General features: G+C 36.6%; 1 protein-coding gene across 2 annotated transcripts in view; it reads right to left on the bottom strand.

Annotated features, from left to right (window-relative positions):
- Positions 1-17766, bottom strand: part of Exoc4 (exocyst complex component 4) — a 669227-nt gene that overhangs the window by 313713 nt on the left and 337748 nt on the right. The window lies entirely within an intron of this gene.

Genomic DNA, 17766 nt, shown 5'->3' with positions numbered 1-17766 from the left:
GCCATCTCCCCGCTCCCCAAACTTTTATGCTTTCTATGGAGGTTTCAATTGTACATCCCCTCATGCACAGGCTGAGGCCATCTCCAGAACTGACGCAGTTGCTACTAACTGCAGGGTTACTGAGACTGACAAATGCCCAGGGCAGCTGCAGTATCAATGTCAGCTCACTCTCTGCTTTCCACTTTTCTCTTTATTTTCCTCCCCAGGAGACTTCTTACTCTCTGACAAGGTCAGCAATACATTTAAAAGGAAGTTTATTAGATTTTATCCAGCATTTCAAACTGTTCGGTGCCAGAAAAATTTCTAGATACATTTTAGCTTTCAACTTTACCAGAAACCAAATCTTTTCATTTTCTTTTTATGTGGTTCTTTCTAATATTTTTGTGCAGCCCTTAAAAAATCTAGAACCACAAATTTTTCATGTATCATGGGAAAAGTTTTTATCTCATCAAATCAAGTTATTGAAAAGTTAAGGACAAAAACCTGGAAATAAAGATGTGGTTCAAGTGGTAGAATGCCAGCCTTGAGAGCAAACGCCAAGTGAGTGTGAAGCTCTGGATCCCAGGCCTGGTAATGCCCCATGCCAGGTATTATAACAGTTCAGATAAACAAATTATGAACCATTCCTATTTGTACTGCTAGTCTTGTGACTATTTAAAAATATGTGTCAGAGAGGAGCCCCAAGATATGAACCAACAGTGAACATGGAATCAGTCCACAGTGAGTTAATTTAACAAGTCAGATGTAGAATAAACTGCAAAGCTGATACGGATCAATTCTGCCCCAAGCAGAGCAATCAAGGAGTGCTATCTTTGAAAGTACGCTTGTTGACCTGGAAGAATGAAAAATAACACTCACAGTGATTTTACTCCTTCTAATCTGTTGGATAACACTAACAAAATGTGTCAGAGGGAATAATGAAGGAAGGGAGGGAGGGAGGGAGGGAGGGAGGGGGGAGGGAGGGAGGGAGGGGAGGAGGGAGGGAGGGGGGAGGGAGGGAGGGAGGGAGGGAGGGAGGGAGGGAGGAAAGGAGGCAGCCTCCACAAAGCAAGACCAGAGTAAAAGAAGAGGAGAAATGATATTCAAAATTATCATAGTGTTCAGAAAATCCAGACAGGAATGGTGGTCTTTTAAACGCTACAACCCTCCACTTGCCCCTCCACACACATGTCACAATAACAAAGTCTCTGCAAGATGAGGAAATCACATTTATAATGCTTTTATATAACAAAAGCATTTCAGGGTGCTCAGCACAAGAGCAGGAATCCATGCATTCCTTAGCCATGTTTAGACCATGTCCTTTCTTTCAAAAGCATAGAAACGTAGTAATAATGTGATCCTGGACCCAGCAGGGGCCACTTTTGAAATATTTTGACTTTGAGCTTCAAGCCCAAGGTAGTGGTAAAAGGGTCTGATTTTAACAACTACTTGAGTCTAGCATGCAACTAGCTGGCAATGTATTACATAAATTTAGGAGATAGGTGACTTATGAAATTACTCAGGGTATATTCTTTTTAAATAATATACCATGCAATTATCTATTTCAGTGTTACTTCAGTAAATCCCAGGGTACGAACCTAGTAAAGGGCCCCCTCGCAGTGTAGTGAATTCGGACATTTTCTGTATTTCAATTATCAACAGTTCCTGATGAGTTGGAAGTACTTTTAAGAGTGCACTAGTAAGTTAATTCATTTAAGTTTCTTAAAACAGGGTGAGATATATCCTATCCCCAAATGGCTATTTTAATAACTTTAGCTTTGTCATAACTGACTTATCTGATCTTCTAACATGTTATCATTTGTCAAACTTGTAAATTTCATTTTTATAACTTTCCCTTTCAATTATTCAGTATAACTTTCCTCCCTCATAGTAAATCGAAGTCTGTGTTCCATGTGTATATTTCCAAAAGAAAATAAAATTAAAGGTAAAGTATAATAAATCTGCTAGAAGTAAAGAATTCCAGCAAAATATGAGAGAATAATTGCCCTACAGTAGTTACAATGAAAACTCAGTCAAAATTTGGTACAGTACAAAATTTAAAAATCTCATCAAATTTATCATTGTCTATTACTATTGCTATGTTGTCATTGTGGTTGGGAATTGAACCCAGGACCTTCAGCATGCCAAATGCTTTCTCTAACACTAGCTACACCACCACTTCTCAGATTTTTAATTATATAGATCATGTAAGTATTCTCTATAATTTACAACTCTGTATAGTACATTCAACATCACAAATGATATGACAAGAGTGACTTTTCTGAATTGGCTGTTTTCTTAAATGCCTTCAGTGTCCTAATCAAGTCCACAGCAGCAAATCAGGTCTTACCTTCTAGAGGGAGTAGCAGCAATGGCTGACTTATGTTTAAATTACCAGAGTAATTAATAACTACTTTGAAAGATGAACTTCAAAGTTATATATTATTTTTTCAAATTAGATTTTTATCAAAAGATTTATATGTACATATGTAAGTCTTCATTTAACCATCACAAGAATCTTCAACTTAATTTAATATGTGTTTTAATCAAGTGACCCTTCTGCTTTAGTCTCCTGAGTATCTGGAACTATAGGCAGAAGCCACCCTGCATAGCAAAATCCTTTACTTACTGTAAGTAAAAAACTAGATGCCCAATTTCACATTAGAACAATAAAACTAAGCAACAGTGCTAAGTCTGTTACATAGCGTGAGCATTATGGGAGATTTCAGTTCCTTCATACTAAATTGGGATAAAAGTGGGCATCTACTTATTCTAAGAAACTCTATTTCAGACCAAATGTCAACTGCAGAAAATGAGGAGGGATGAGTTAGGAGACAGTAAAGTGTTTGATGTTTGAGACATGCATACGATCTACATCCCCCTTTTAAACCAAAAGAAATGTGTATGTTTCTCTTGCTGAATACCAAATTGTTCTCTGGACTATCTAGTGTTCTTCAGACATCTGAATCCCGTGAGGAACGCAGCTCAGAATGAAGCCTACCATAGTCACTGATGAACTTATTTTCATAAAAGTTGAGTCATCATGTACTGTGAAAAGTTAGTGCATATATTTAGTAGTACCACTTATATTTGAAATTTCATAACTTTTAAATTCTAAAAACATAGAAAATTCTACAATATTGGCCAATTTTCCATAATATTTAGAAGTTCTTACACATATATTTTCCATTTAACCATTCCATTATACAATGAGATAAACAAAAACTAATGATTTACATCTTTGTGACCATAGAAGTAAGAGTTAAAGGGATCAAGTATGTACTAACTAGTAGAGTGGTAGGTACTGGCCACAAGAAAGAACTAAATTAGGCCACAAATCTACATTTGGATAAACTAATGTGTACCCACTGTTTTTATTTATATTTGAACTTCCCCCTGAGCATACCTAGCTAAACAAAAATCACAACATACGGGTTCCTTGTATGAAAACAAAAACACAGAAAAATAGTACAAAACAATAACCAGAAAGAATCATTTTCATTATTTGTTAAACTACAGAAATACTTATATAACTAGGATCACAATGTGTTCACAATCTCCTATTTACCTGAAGCATATATATTCCTTGCTTATAAAAGTTCTTTATGAGCATAATTTAAATGTACTATTAATGAGCAAAAAATTATATGATATTTGCAAAAAGTGCTCAATACTGATGAACTTACAAGTCTTCTTAGTCCTATGAGGTAGGAACTCATGCCATGTCCTTTTGAAAAATACCATCTTTTTTCTTTTTTGAGACAAGGTCTCACCCAGGCTACCTTGGAAATCCTGGGCTCAAGCCTTCCTCCTGCCTTAGCCTATGTATATGCCAGGACTATAGGGATGTGCCACTGTGTCTGGCTTCACTAGATATTGCTGTACAGAATGTTTGCAACTTATAAAACTGCAGTACATCTGCCTAATGTTAAATTCCAACTCTGCAAGTATGGTGAACATATAATTGCTCTTTTGTCTTGTAGATTCGGGGAACTGAGAAGAGGAATAAAGTCCTTAGTAGGCATTGCTGAATAAGTAGTACCAAAATAAAAATAAAATAAAAAAAAACAACCACCAAGACTGCCTTTATAGTTCAGTCATTCAGGAATGCCTATAATGCTATAAGAACACTGACCATGGGCAGGATTCCATTCAACTACATTTGCTTTGCTTAAAGAACAGTCATTTTAGGTACTGTCTGTCAGTTTTCACTCTATGATCCCACATTTGGTGGTATGCTTTAGGTAAAGGAAATGGTGCTCGAAAAGCAAGATAACTCAAGTATGATCAGTTAGGACACAGCTAGTTCAGACTCTGAAAATCTACTGAGTTAATTCTACTGATCTAGCAGATGACACTGCCTTCCAATGTTAGAACTGGACAAAAACTGTTCTATAATCCTTCAAAATGTTTCACTAGAAGACAAGAGGAAGACTGATGTTCACACCCAATAACTTTAAATAAGCCAAAGTCCAGTGAATGTACAAATTTTGTGGCTACTGACAGTTTGGAATTATTATGCCAATATGTACTTGTTTTGTCACAAATACAGACCTTTGACTATTGATATGGAGAGAACATTTATTTTTAAATTAAAAAAAATTCCCCTTGAGGCAAGTTTCCATCATTCAAAAAGATATCTGGAACAGCAGTGCCCTTTACCTGCTTTATTTACATGAGAAACACGACAGTAAAAGACTTGAAGCTCTCCACAACCTAATTTCTCTAAGCTACAGCCATTGATTCTTTTTAAGTTTATTTATTCAAAACAACAGCACAAACAATTCTTTTTTCTTGGGTCAGCAGCTTACTGAATTAAAATCAATCATCAAAGGAGACAGGGCTGAAAGGAAGATGGAAGCCCATTTTCTCAGAGATTGATTTTTTTTTTTTTAAGCCAAAATACACAGGCATAAGCAGGAGGCAATTTACCATCAAAAAGGTTCAACCTGAAAGTCACAGCCCCAAACTGGACACTCATATACACACACACCTCAGCTTCCTGGAGATCTTAAATGAAAAGGTTTTTTAATTACTTAAATTTCTTTTTAATAGCCCATGAGAGTTTGATTACCTCTCTATATAAAGCCCACCTAAACAGCATAAGAGAAAAAAGGGGGAGGCTCCCAGGGAGAAGGAAGGGGATCAATGTTGGTGTTTATTATAATGATTTTCTAATGGCTTTCTCTACTCCCTTTACTTCCTTTGATGTATATAAAGTGAGGAAAGTTCATCAAAGACCTTTGTGATTAGGGGCTTAAGTGTATTTAAAGAATTACCTTTTGGCATGTTTGTGAGGTGATTTGCTCCATAGGCCCCAACTAAATTATTCTTTCAAAACTTTGATTTGTTTCTTAGTAGGAATTCAGCTCAATGACTTTTCCTTGCAAGACGGGGCTGGAGAGTTCTTGCTTGAAAATGAAGTCAGAGGGTCAGCATTCCCGAGACTGCTCTAAGAACTGCAAAGAGTAATTGCTTTATATCCATCTCATAACCTGTCATGTTGGGGGAGTGTGTTTCCTTCCTCTAGCTTTTCTGGAGATTTATGGAAGGTGAACAGTAGACCTAACATGTATAAAGTGTTGGCTGTCTGTTAAGTAAGATGTGCTATAGTATTTATTTTAGAGTTTTTTCAACATAAGCCATACTGCTATCTAACCTTAGGAGAAAATGTAAAATTTTGCAATCTTCAGTAGAAGTGCATGAAGAAAGGCAAAAATAAATAAATAAACAAAAGACATATGCTGAGGTTGGGCGGCAGCAAGGACCTCTGTTATCACTATGTTCTTTCAAATTGAGACAAAATTTATTTCAGTTCAGAATTTGATACCAAAGCCATCAATCACACTCTTGTCTAGACTGACACCAGAACATCCATTTCTTCTCTAGATGTGAAACAAAGATTTTTTGTTTTAGACTTTTACTCACAGGGATTAGATTTAGCAATACAGGTTATTCTGTAGAAGGGAGAAAATACACAAATATATCAAATAAAATTAACAAAAAAGTACAGGGAACTTTCAGCTAATTTAAAGAATAATCCCACAAGTATGGAATATTTAAACTTCCTTTCAGTTTAGCTTTATTTTTATAGACAAATAGCAACTAGTTTTGTATGCATATATTATGATCTAATGCCAGGTTTTTTTAATCCAGCTTCAGATTGTTGTGTAGTGAGTAAACACAACAAACACCTATCTCAAATAATTCTTAGCAATGTCAATTGATTATGAAATGGTATAGTTTATATGGTATTTGTATGACTCTAGGAGAAGGTAGGAAATAAAACTAAATACATTTGATGGGACAGCTCTAGGGCATGATAAAGAAGCTGCAGAAAGAGCTTCAAAAAATCAGGCCCAGGGTTCTGCCCTTGCACGGACTCTGAGCAGAAATGTCCAAGGTGACCGAACAGCAAGAGAGGAGGCAGGAACTGGTCAGAACCAGACATGAGAATGAGAACTTCAACACAGCATCACTAATAAAAGTGCTTTGAGAGAAAGTTAAAAGGCAGGATTTGAAGGACACAAAAGGAATAAAAAAAAGGCTTTGTAATTTTCTGAAAATCGAATTTCTTAACATTTTCAAAATGACTCAAAGAAGCAAGAGACTTACAGGGCCATGAGTTAAAAACTTGCTCTGCTTTTCCTATTCAGGGAGTATTAAGGAAAGCATTCTATAGCAGGAACCTAAATTATTAGTATGCAAAAGGTCTTAACTATTTCAGCATTTATTTAAACACATAGACAACAGCCTGGAAAATACAAAAATAAAACACCTAAGTGCAAAAAGTATAAGATCAAGCATGTAGGAAGAGAGAGACAGGAAGCATCAAGAACTTGATTGGGGACACATGGAGAAAAAAGGAAAGGGAAACAGGTGTGGTTAAATTTATGACTTCTAGGAGAATAAAATAGTCTCAAAATAAAAATAACCTTAAGGAATTAGTTACTTTAATAATGAGGTCAGTATGAGGAAAACAGTTGGGAGTAAATTGCATGAAATTATTTCCTTGTGAGTGAACACAGTGTAATAAGCTGTGAAGAGAGTAATTCCATACTTACATTGTGTTTTGCAAGCAAAGTGGGAAATTGAGAATTACTGAACCTTGCTAAAGTTCTTATACAAATGAGTGTTTTAATTAGCTAACTAAGATCTCTCCATGTATTAGAGTTAGCATGTGGGATAAAGGAGTACAACAAATTTGTTAGACATAAGATTAAATCTAACTAAAGAATATTTATGTTTTTAACATACAGAACTGTTATTTAGGTTCAAAAATATACTAGAGTTTGACCTTTTTCTGATGCTTATTACTGAAAGAATTAATTAAGAATACAATTACTGTGATTTTTTTTTAACTCCAGTGCAATGCCAAACACTTTGTAGGATATTTGATGAAGTTCCAAAGGTATCCGAATTGACTAAGCTCTGGCAAATATATTTATCCTCTAATGAAAGAAACTTAAAATACAGTCTTTCAGTTCAAACTTATCCAAAGGTTTATCATCTTCTTCCTCTTTTTTTTTTTTTTTGCCAGTCTTGGGCTTTGGACTCAGGGCCTGAGCACTGTCCCTGGCTTCTTTTTTTGCACAAGGCTAGCACTCTGCCACTTGAGCCACAGCTCAACTTCTGGCCGTTTTCTATACATGTGGTGCTGGGGAATCGAACCCAGGGCTTTATGTATAAGAGGCAAGCTCTCTACCACTAGGCCATATTCCCAGCTCCAAAGGTTTATCTTCTGATGCTATTCAGTAGAATGAAAATGATTTAAGACTGACTGATAATGGCAATGGATTAAAGAAGGTTGAAAGAATTTCCACTATTGTTGAAATTACCATGGACTTTAGGATATTGTGAACATTTATTTAATATTTGCAAAATTAAAGAATGAATTCAAAGCTCTAAATCAGGAAAAGAACAAAACTGAAAGCGAAACAAGTATATTCAAACAAGCAATAAAATGAATCAGAAGCCTGTAATTCTAAATTAAAGCTGCGAAATCTGACTTTGGGTTGATAACCTGAAGGAAAATCTCTTTTTTCTTCTTTTGATGCAATATAAAGACAGATGAGCAATTCTAGTGCATATTCCTCCTGGTGAGGTCAGAATGGCCTTGACAAAGATGGAAATGTCTACCGACAAAATCATGGAGTGAATCAGGCATAGTAAATCACCTGGATACGACACTCTGACCCGAGGACTTGGTAGAAGCCTTGTGAAATGGAAAAGACATGGGATTTGGCACTTGTTCCTAGAAACAGTAATACATCTTAGGCACAAAAAAGATGTTAACAAGAGACTTCTAATTCTTTTTGCTAAAATGTAAGAATGAGAGAAAAAGGAGATACGAAAAATGGCCAAAACAATAAGTTTAACATTTCACATAGGAAACAGGAATTCAAATAAAATAGAAGGTTCAAAGGGCTAATCTTATAAAAATCTTTTAAAGATGAGCCATATTATCAGTACAAATAAAAATGTCAGAATAAAAGAGTCAGGAATTATTTCGCCTTGGTGATACATTACTTTACTCTGATTCATGCCTTACATACACATACACTGAATATTTGCACTCAAAATAATTTTACATAATACTTTAAGACTTTTATAAACATAAATTACTTGTAAAAGATTGACATTTTGACTTATAAAAGATGTGACATTTCCATACATATATCCAGTATGCTCGTATTAAACTCTTTCCCTTTATCTGTTTCCTTTATTCCCCTCCCATTCTTAAAACAACTAGCATGTTTCATTGTTCTATTTCTATATGGTTTTTGTAAGGCGATCTCTAATACACATGATAAGAAAGTCCGTGGTGAATAAGAGTCTCAACCAACTTCTTTTCATCAAAGAAATTGAACAAGAAAATAAGAAAATACATAGCACAAGAATATAGGTACTGAGACTGGGAATATAGCCTAGTGGTAAATTGCTCACCTCGTATACATGAAGCTCTGGGTTCAATTCCTCAGCACCACATTTTTAGAAAAATCCAGAGGTGGTGCTGTGGCACAAGTGGTAGAGTGCTAGCCTTGAGCAAAAAGAAGCCAGGGACAGTGCTCCGGCCCTGAGTTTAAGACCCAGTACTAGCAAAACAACAACAACAACAGCAGCAACAATAAAATAAGAATATAGGTACTTAGATATGACATATAAAAGGTGATCATTTATTTTCATAGTAAGAAAGAAAAAAAGCAGATTACCTAGGGAAAATGAAGGTGTTAGGAGTTAATTAAATTACCCTCTGGAAAAAAATCACACAAAGTAGTTTCCTCTCTTCTACTTTGTATATGCCAGAGCCTCTCACAAATACTGTGTCCCATCCTGATGCTTCAAGTTAAAAAGGGACAGTAACATTGAAGAGATGTATAAAGACAAATAACTATTTAAAAGAAGAATTATTGCTATTTAGCTTTAATACAAGGTCAATGTGATTAAAATATTTAGTGACTTATAAAGGATTAGCCCTACTCTATGCTGTTGTTCAAAGTGAGCATAATGAGTCTTTATTATTTTTACTAGTATCAATGAGTAGAACGAGGAAGTTTAATTTTGACAAGTCCATATATGAAAACATCATGCCTTGATCAGACTCACATTCTCCAAAAGTAAATTTTAAGAGGTTAAAAAGCAAATCATACTCTAACAGTTATTTAGGTGAAATGGAAGAGACAAAGGTAGTTTTAGATGAGAACCCTCTTTTTGTAAGTGTACACTAGAACAAAAAGTAAGATAGAGAAAATGACTATAATCTAGGTTTTAGAATAGTGACTGTTATAGGTACTCAATATAAATACTTTTGAATAAATACTCTTTACAGGCATAGTACTGCATGCCTGTAATTCTGGAGACTCAGTTTCTGATTACCTAGGAGGACAAGAAGTTCAAGGCTAGCCTGGGCTACATACTGAGATTCTGCCCCAGGGTGGGGGTGGATAAATCTCATGGAACTAATTTTGTGATCTCTTTCCTGACTGATTGACATCAGATGCTCTGTCTGGCATGTTCCTCTTCAAAGGTGTAGGCTTATGGAGTATACAATCTTGCCAAACAGAGGTGACACACTGCATATGCATGGCACAAGCATAAATAACATACACACACACACACACACACACACACACACACACACACACACTAGTTGGTGGCAAATCTTTATATCATTTGCTCATACTGAAACAATGAAGTTGAATCACGTATCTACAACTCCAGTACCATAAAGGAAAACCTTAGTATTTCCCTCTACTATCCATATTAGTACACATTAAAATAAAATATAAACATTTTGATTTTTTTTTTTTTTTTTTGGCCAGTCCTGGGCCTTGGACTCAGGGCCCGAGCACTGTCCCTGGCTTCTTCCCGCTCAAGGCTAGCACTCTGCCACTTGAGCCACAGCGCCGCTTCTGGCCGTTTTCTGTGTATGTGGTGCTGGGGAATCGAACCTAGGGCCTCGTGTATCCGGGGCAGGCACTCTTGCCACTAGGCTATATCCCCAGCCCAAACATTTTGATTTTTAAAGTCCACCTTACAACAATGCTTTAGTAGAACTCTTAGTGCTAGCTGCAATGTAAATGAGTTGGGAAACTATGAAAATCCATGGGCTGTTTCTTCAAGAAAAATAAAAATAGACCTCTCATATGATCTAGCTATAACACTTCTGCATATATGCCCCAAATAATCAGTCATCTTATACAGAAATACCTGTTCCATGTTTATTCCAGAACTGTTCACAGTAGCTGAATTGGGAAGTCAGCCTAGGTCACATTGACAGGTATGTGGTAACACACTGATGAAGTTTTGCTCAGCCCTAAAGAAGATGGAAAATAGACCATTTGCTAGAAAATGGACAGAGCTTGGGATCAAGTAAATTAAGCCAGTCTCCTATACACAGTAGCACATGGATTCTCTCATTTTCAGGAGCTAAAGGAAAACAACATAAAGCAAGAAAAAAAAAAACAAGTAAATCTACAACAAGTAAAGAGGGGGCAACTAAGGGTAGAGAAAAAGTGGCAGGGGAAAGATTAGAAAGAATAAACAGGGGGTAAGTATGACTAAAGAATGTATGTAAGTGTAGTGCTGAATGTATGTACAACTGAATATATGCCGGTGAAAGCCTTAGTACAAAAGAAACATGATTATCTTTAGGTATATGTATACACACAGTCATGAATATAAATGTGTTTACATTTATACATACAAATGAATATCTATAAATAAATACCTCTTCTTTGTAATATCTAACGTTATTCAACATCCCTCTTGCAAGAAAAGAACAAGAGTTGAGTAACACTGTAACTCAACAACTAACAGTTCAGTAGGAGCCTTGCCTTATTTGTATAAACATTTTCATGAACTGATAATTTAAAACAAAGTTAACAAACTGGGGATATAGGAATTAAAGCTAAAATGGTGACATCTGATTTATGACCATATATTTAATTTTTTTTAAGACTAGTTGAAGATTAAACACATGAGAATTTCACATGAAAATTACAGTTATCTGGATTTTTAAAAAATTCTAAAACATGGGCTGGGCATATAGCCTAGTGGCAAGAGTGCCTGCCTCGGATACACGAGGCCCTAGGTTCGATTCTCCAGCACCACATATACAGAAAACGGCCAGAAGCGGCGCTGTGGCTCAAGTGGCAGAGTGCTAGCCTTGAGCGGGAAGAAGCCAGGGACAGTGCTCAGGCCCTGAGTCCAAGGCCCAGGACTGGCCAAAAAAAAAAAAAAATCTAAAACACAGGATGCTGGGACTAAATTCTAGATGACAATTTCAGCTGAGCCCTTTAAGTAAGCAGACTATTGGTTTAAGGTTCCATTCATGCTTAAGTCACCCATAGGGTTATTAGAGTCATTTGAATTTGTGAATCTTTATTTCTTGTGAAGCAAATAATACCAAATAAAAGCAAAGATAACACACAAGTAAATAAATATTTAAAACTCTGAACAACAAGCGTACATCTTTATATGCAGAAATTTAAATGCTCATAAACTGACTCTGTGCTTCTACTGTGAGAAGGAGCAGTAGTACTGACCAATGACCACACTGACCAATTGACTGTAGATGTGCAGCTTATAGATGTATCAATGGCTGACTGTTAGGGTTATCTTAGTAACTCCAAATGGAACTGGCAATGAGGGGATTTGGGACCAATAATCTTCCCAAGTGAAATGAACGTAAAGGGTTGTTTTATGGGTAAAAAGGAAAGAATGCAAACCTACCATTTATTTAGCAAATGAAATTAAGTGTTACATACTTTTACAAAACATTTTATTACCTGAATTACCAATTTGAAGTTGATATACTCTTCTAGGATGTTGCTCATATGATAGAGTCTTTCCCTTTTTGGAGTCTCATTATATTCAGAAGCCAGTACTAAGACTAGCGGTAAGCATGATAATTCTGCCTTTATTAGATTCAGGTATATAAATGGGATCCTTGTGAGCATGGTGAAGTTTGATCATTATTTCGCCACTCAAGTGGTGTGCATCTCCCTGCTGAGAGGATGATCACTAAGTTATACCATAAGCCCAAAGGACCAACTATTTATTATAGTGCATTTTATGTTGTAGGGTAAATAAATAAGCATTAAAATGCTAAATTCATTCACAGGGAGGAACACAGGAGAAGTTCTTTAAATCAAGTCTACTCTGTTAATAGGCTCTTCATAAGAATGCAGAAAACATTCATTGTAATACATGGCAATAAAGGGAGGCAGCTGGGTTAACACAGAAAAACATTAGAAGGCAAACATTCCGGGTATATAAATGTGATGTAAGTGAATGATGAGGTTAAACACAGGACACTCATTTAGCAATCTGTCATCCCCATGTTGCTGGGTGTTAAAAATTCATACCTTAAATAATTATTTTTACTAAGTAATCTGAAATAAATTAAGTGAATGGAGAATTCAGCAACACTGACTCTTATTAGATGTGTTTTAATTTTTGTGGATTTTTCCCTTTATCACTTTGTCTTTATATTAAAACTCCACTGGGCAGGAAGTGTGTGTGCATGTGTCTTTTGTATTATATATAATCCACTCTCATTTCTACTTTCAAGCAATTGCTTTTGGTGTAGGTTTTGACTACCAATCTCTTGGGATTTTCTTTCCCCCATTCCTCATGTGACTTTTAATGATTCAAGGCAAGCTACAGCTCTGCATTTTTTCCTTGGCAGATTTAAACTCCAGAGAGCTTGAGAATGACACCAATTCCTTGCCTCCCTTGCACTTCACTGGAGAAAGTCACTGTGGGTGTTAAGGGTCAGGTCCCATACTACCCAACCCATCTGCTCCTCCTCAAACTGTTGTACAAAAATGCCCACACCACTGTGAGTACTGTTAACAATTGTAATGAAAATGATATTCACTTAGTATTATAAGATGATACTATATAAACATAAAAAGACAGAAAATGAGTATTAAAAAATGTCATAGTCATACTAAAATGAGTTACCAAACAAATTATAACTGACAAGTAAAAAATGCAAGGGAAAAAAGAAGCATGCCCCTTAGCTCTTTGGTTTAATAACTCAGGGATCAAGGGGAACAGTATATCAAATACAGAATGAAAACTAACCTAGAGCCAGGTGCCATGAATGAACTCAGAAGCCTGGACACACAGGAGGAATTCCAAATGAAGGCATATCAAGGAAAGGCAGGGCACAGGCTAGGCTATGTGTGTCTAGATCAAGTAAGAATCTGAGTCAAGGCACACATAGGAACAATGACAGACTTCGAAAAATAGAGAAATAAAGAAAAGAAGAAAGAAAAAGTACTTATTTGCCTATAAAACCCCAAGTCCAGAATAATTAAAAGAATTGGGGGGGGGGAACAGAGCATAATATGAGAGATTAGGCTGACAATCTGTTTCTTATCACTAACTTTGTTTGACCCTAAAACTTGACAGAAGCCAAGTGTATATACATGGCTTCTAGAAACATCGAAAGAATCAAAACTATCCAGGCAAAGCACGGGAGAAACGAGAACATCTAGGGCAAGGCAGATGTGTGGGTCTCTTATCAAATTTGTCCTGAGATAAGAGAAGGGTTGAGCACAAGGAATTCCAAAAGGATTGTTTCCCTAAAAGGTTTGCTTTTCTGTTAGGTTTAAGTGTCCTCAGCTGGTTTGCTTTGCTCACGTGTAACACTTTGGTTGGGTTGGAAGCCACACACTTTGTGAGCTGAGTTCTTAAGTGACTCACTGCAGAGGAGATGGCCAGTGTGACAACATTCACACAGTTAGCCCTTTCCTTAATGAACTGGTTTCCTGGGAGCCCTTTGGTTTCTGCCTTTTCCTTCCTCCTTATGCCTTTGGAAATCTGTGCTGACAGTTCTGCTATCTTTATAACTTCTACATCTGAAGGCATAGAGTATTTACAAGTCTTTTCCTTACCTAGGCTTCCTTCCAAATGGATTTGCCCTGTTTTACAACCTCACAGAGTACCACAATGTTGTGACTTGCAAATTAATATCTGCAGTCTTTTATACTGAATCATACAGTCACCACTAACCACATGTGACCAGGATAATTACACTAGCCCAGGTCACTTCTTGTTTTAGTCAGTGCACCCTCCTCTTGCCATCCACCATCTTACTGCAAGCCAACACAAGTACTTTTTCCTATTAATATCTCTTTTAAAATGTAATGTTTAGCAGCTCGGGATAAATTCCTACAGATTATTGTGTGTTAGTCACAATGGATATGGTGCTTGGGTATTATTTATTTGGGTACTAGACTTCAATTTTTCATTACGTTTCTCATGTTTGTTTTTTTTTTCTTTACTAAATAACAAATTCTGTTTCATCAGAAAAGAAATTTCCCTTCAACACTTCACTGTGTGTGAACTCTGTTAATACACAGGCACTGACTTAGCCATGGCGGAAACATCATTTTTCTCCCTCACCTCAACACTTCTTCCTGGGGCATGGTGATGCTGAGCCCACCCCTGGATTTAGGCCCCCTCACCATTTTCTATGGAATCACCCCAGAAACTCTTCCTCCTTATTCCTGCTTTTGAGATGGCAGCTATCAGAGGCCACCTCTGCTTTATTCTTCAAGGAGAATCAGCTCTCTTGTGCTGGTAATCACAATGTGAAGAGAAGGGAATAGCTTTTTGTCACAAGAAAGGGAATTGTGTACCCAGGAAGGGAAATTGGGTATATAATGAGGGTGCAATGCTATCTTGCTTAGGATGAGGGATCATACATATGAACTGCTGTCCTCAGTCCCACATCACTATGCCTCCTTTCCCATTCTAACTCTCTCCAGATCTCTGACCCCTTTCAGGTCACACTGAGCATCTCAAAATTCTCACTTTCACTGTGTTTCTCTTAGAAAGGGGCTTATATGCCCATAAACATTGGCAATTATTCTCAGGTGTATTTAGAATTGATATTCTTATTCTAAAAAAAAAAAAAAAACAACAACCAAAACCGCCCCCCCCCCCCCAAAAAAAAAGAAGGTTGGACTAGATGATCTCACAGTCTTCTGGGAACTGTATTCTGGCTTTGTGATCTCTCAGGTTTCAATAGGAAGAAGTGTGCTGCTAGAATCTCAAGTCAAACTATAAATCTACTCTTGGACATATGCATTCATGTTGGTTAAATCTGATAAAGTTAAAGTGAGAGATACTACTAGCAATACACTACAGACAAAATTGTTTTGTGGATGTTTGCACCAAATAAGCTAAGATTATTTCGAGGAGAAATTGCATCTTAGTTCCAAACAAATGACTTGCAAATGTTGAAGGTGTGCAATCTATTTATAAGCATGCAACTATGGACAGGTCAGAGCACAATGTAAAAGAAAATCTGGGGGGAAAAAACAAGCAATTTGGAACATAACAATGAATATGACCTACAGATGCCCAGATAATATTCTACAACATATGTATGTGTGAATATGTGTGTGGCAGTCACATGTGTATATTGTCATATGGTTAGGCTGACCTAGAATTCACAATCCCCTTGCCTCAGTCTCCCAAGTGCAGTGATCAGGGACATTTGTCACCATGGCCAGCCTAAATATACCTTTTAATTCCACTTATATGTTTCTTAGGAACACACTTATGAGAAACACAAGGGCTCCTTATGACTTATTTCCCATCCATACGCATAATGGCTTTTATTCTCCTGCCTGTATTTACTGCACTTCCCTTGACATAAAAAGCCATCATGAAAATAACCTACTTGGGGCTCTGGAGCACATCAGATTTTAACCTGGAGTCACTTAATGTGTGTCAGGGAGCAGGAAAGAAGGAGGCCCAGCATTGCTTCAAATATAATATGACTCTTGAGGTGAAAGCAAATAACAGAACTTCCCCCCCACCCCACCCCCCCAAAAAAGAAAAGCTGACAAAGACAGACATTTTTGTGAGAAAATACATTTGACCATAGATTGTTCTGGTCTATTTCACTGTAAAGGTTATGTCAGAATCTGTACCAAATGACTTGCTGTTTTAAAGTAGCAAACTTCTACCTAGGTATCATCTAATATAGAGTAGGACAATAGAAGAGTCAAAAGACTTGAGCCTTATTCAGTCTCATTTGCTAAGCAGGCCTACCAGGTCAAAATCACAAAGCCTCACTCACTGGCTACAATGTCATTTGAGCTGAAGAGAGAGGACAGGTGGAAAGACTGATAATCCTTTATGCATAAAAGTTCCTTACACAGATGAAACATGAATATGAACTAAGAGGAGGAGTGCCTTCCTTTTTATTTGGCTGATACTCACTCTGAGGGGAGAGGCAGCATCCAGGAGTGACTAGATGAGATTTCCACAGCTGTTATAGGAAAGTCTGGTTGTCTGCCCAGGCTGACAAGGTTATGGGAAAAAATAGCTATGTCATCAGTTCTTCAGAATGTGTTGTAAAAAACTGCAACCCAATATATACTCTACATATCAGCTCAGAAAATGTGGAATACACTATTTGTCTCTAGCTATTTACAAAGCATTTTTTATCAAAGGCTCTGAAAAGTTATGCAATACAGAAAAGTGCTGCCTTAAAAACAAGAAAACAAATGGGGCATTACCTGTTGTTGTTACTAGAAAGTGTCTCTTCTAGAGTATTTTTTAAACAAAAACATTTCTTAATTCACCTTTCTGGCCCATGCATGATAACTGGCATGTGACAATATAAGTAGATTTTTATGAAACCAAGCAATTGAACCTGGACATATGGCTAATTTCTCTATTATTCAGATCTTCTATAGCAAATGTGAAAAGCAATATGTATAACAAAAATGCAAATGCAAACATGAAATGAACAAGAAAACGATAGCAAAGTGAAAATCCAGAAACAAAATATATTGCACAGGGCTCAGAAAAGTATTAAGCTACACAGGAGCTCAATAAACATTAGCTGATGTGTCCCAGCAGTGTCCAGAACTTACTAATCCATCCACTTCAGTTCTCAATGCTTCAATTTCCCTGTCCAGAAAATAAATATTTACAGTAAAATGAAACAGTCATTTATACTCAGTGAGGAGTTGGAAGGTTTAAGTTTCAGAAATATTTGGAAAAGGCAAATGATGGATGGATATGTGGACCACTGTTCACAGCTGCTCTTGCAGGAGGCAGGTTAGGAAGGCATGTGGCTGATGAAGCCAGACACTTCTCAGTTTCTTAGAGGATGCACAGAAAGATGAGAATCACTAAAGCAATAAACAGAAGATGCAGTTAGGTTCCACTGGTTTGCATAAAATTTTATTTTAATCTCTGGTAAATATTTTTGTCTATAAATCACAAGGGAATATAAATGATTTTTACAAA

Source organism: Perognathus longimembris, chromosome 2 (genome assembly GCF_023159225.1).
Source record: "Perognathus longimembris pacificus isolate PPM17 chromosome 2, ASM2315922v1, whole genome shotgun sequence".
NCBI lineage: Eukaryota > Metazoa > Chordata > Mammalia > Rodentia > Heteromyidae > Perognathus > Perognathus longimembris.
The sequence above is the reverse complement of the archived record's forward strand: the minus strand, read 5'-3'. Positions and strand labels throughout refer to the sequence as shown.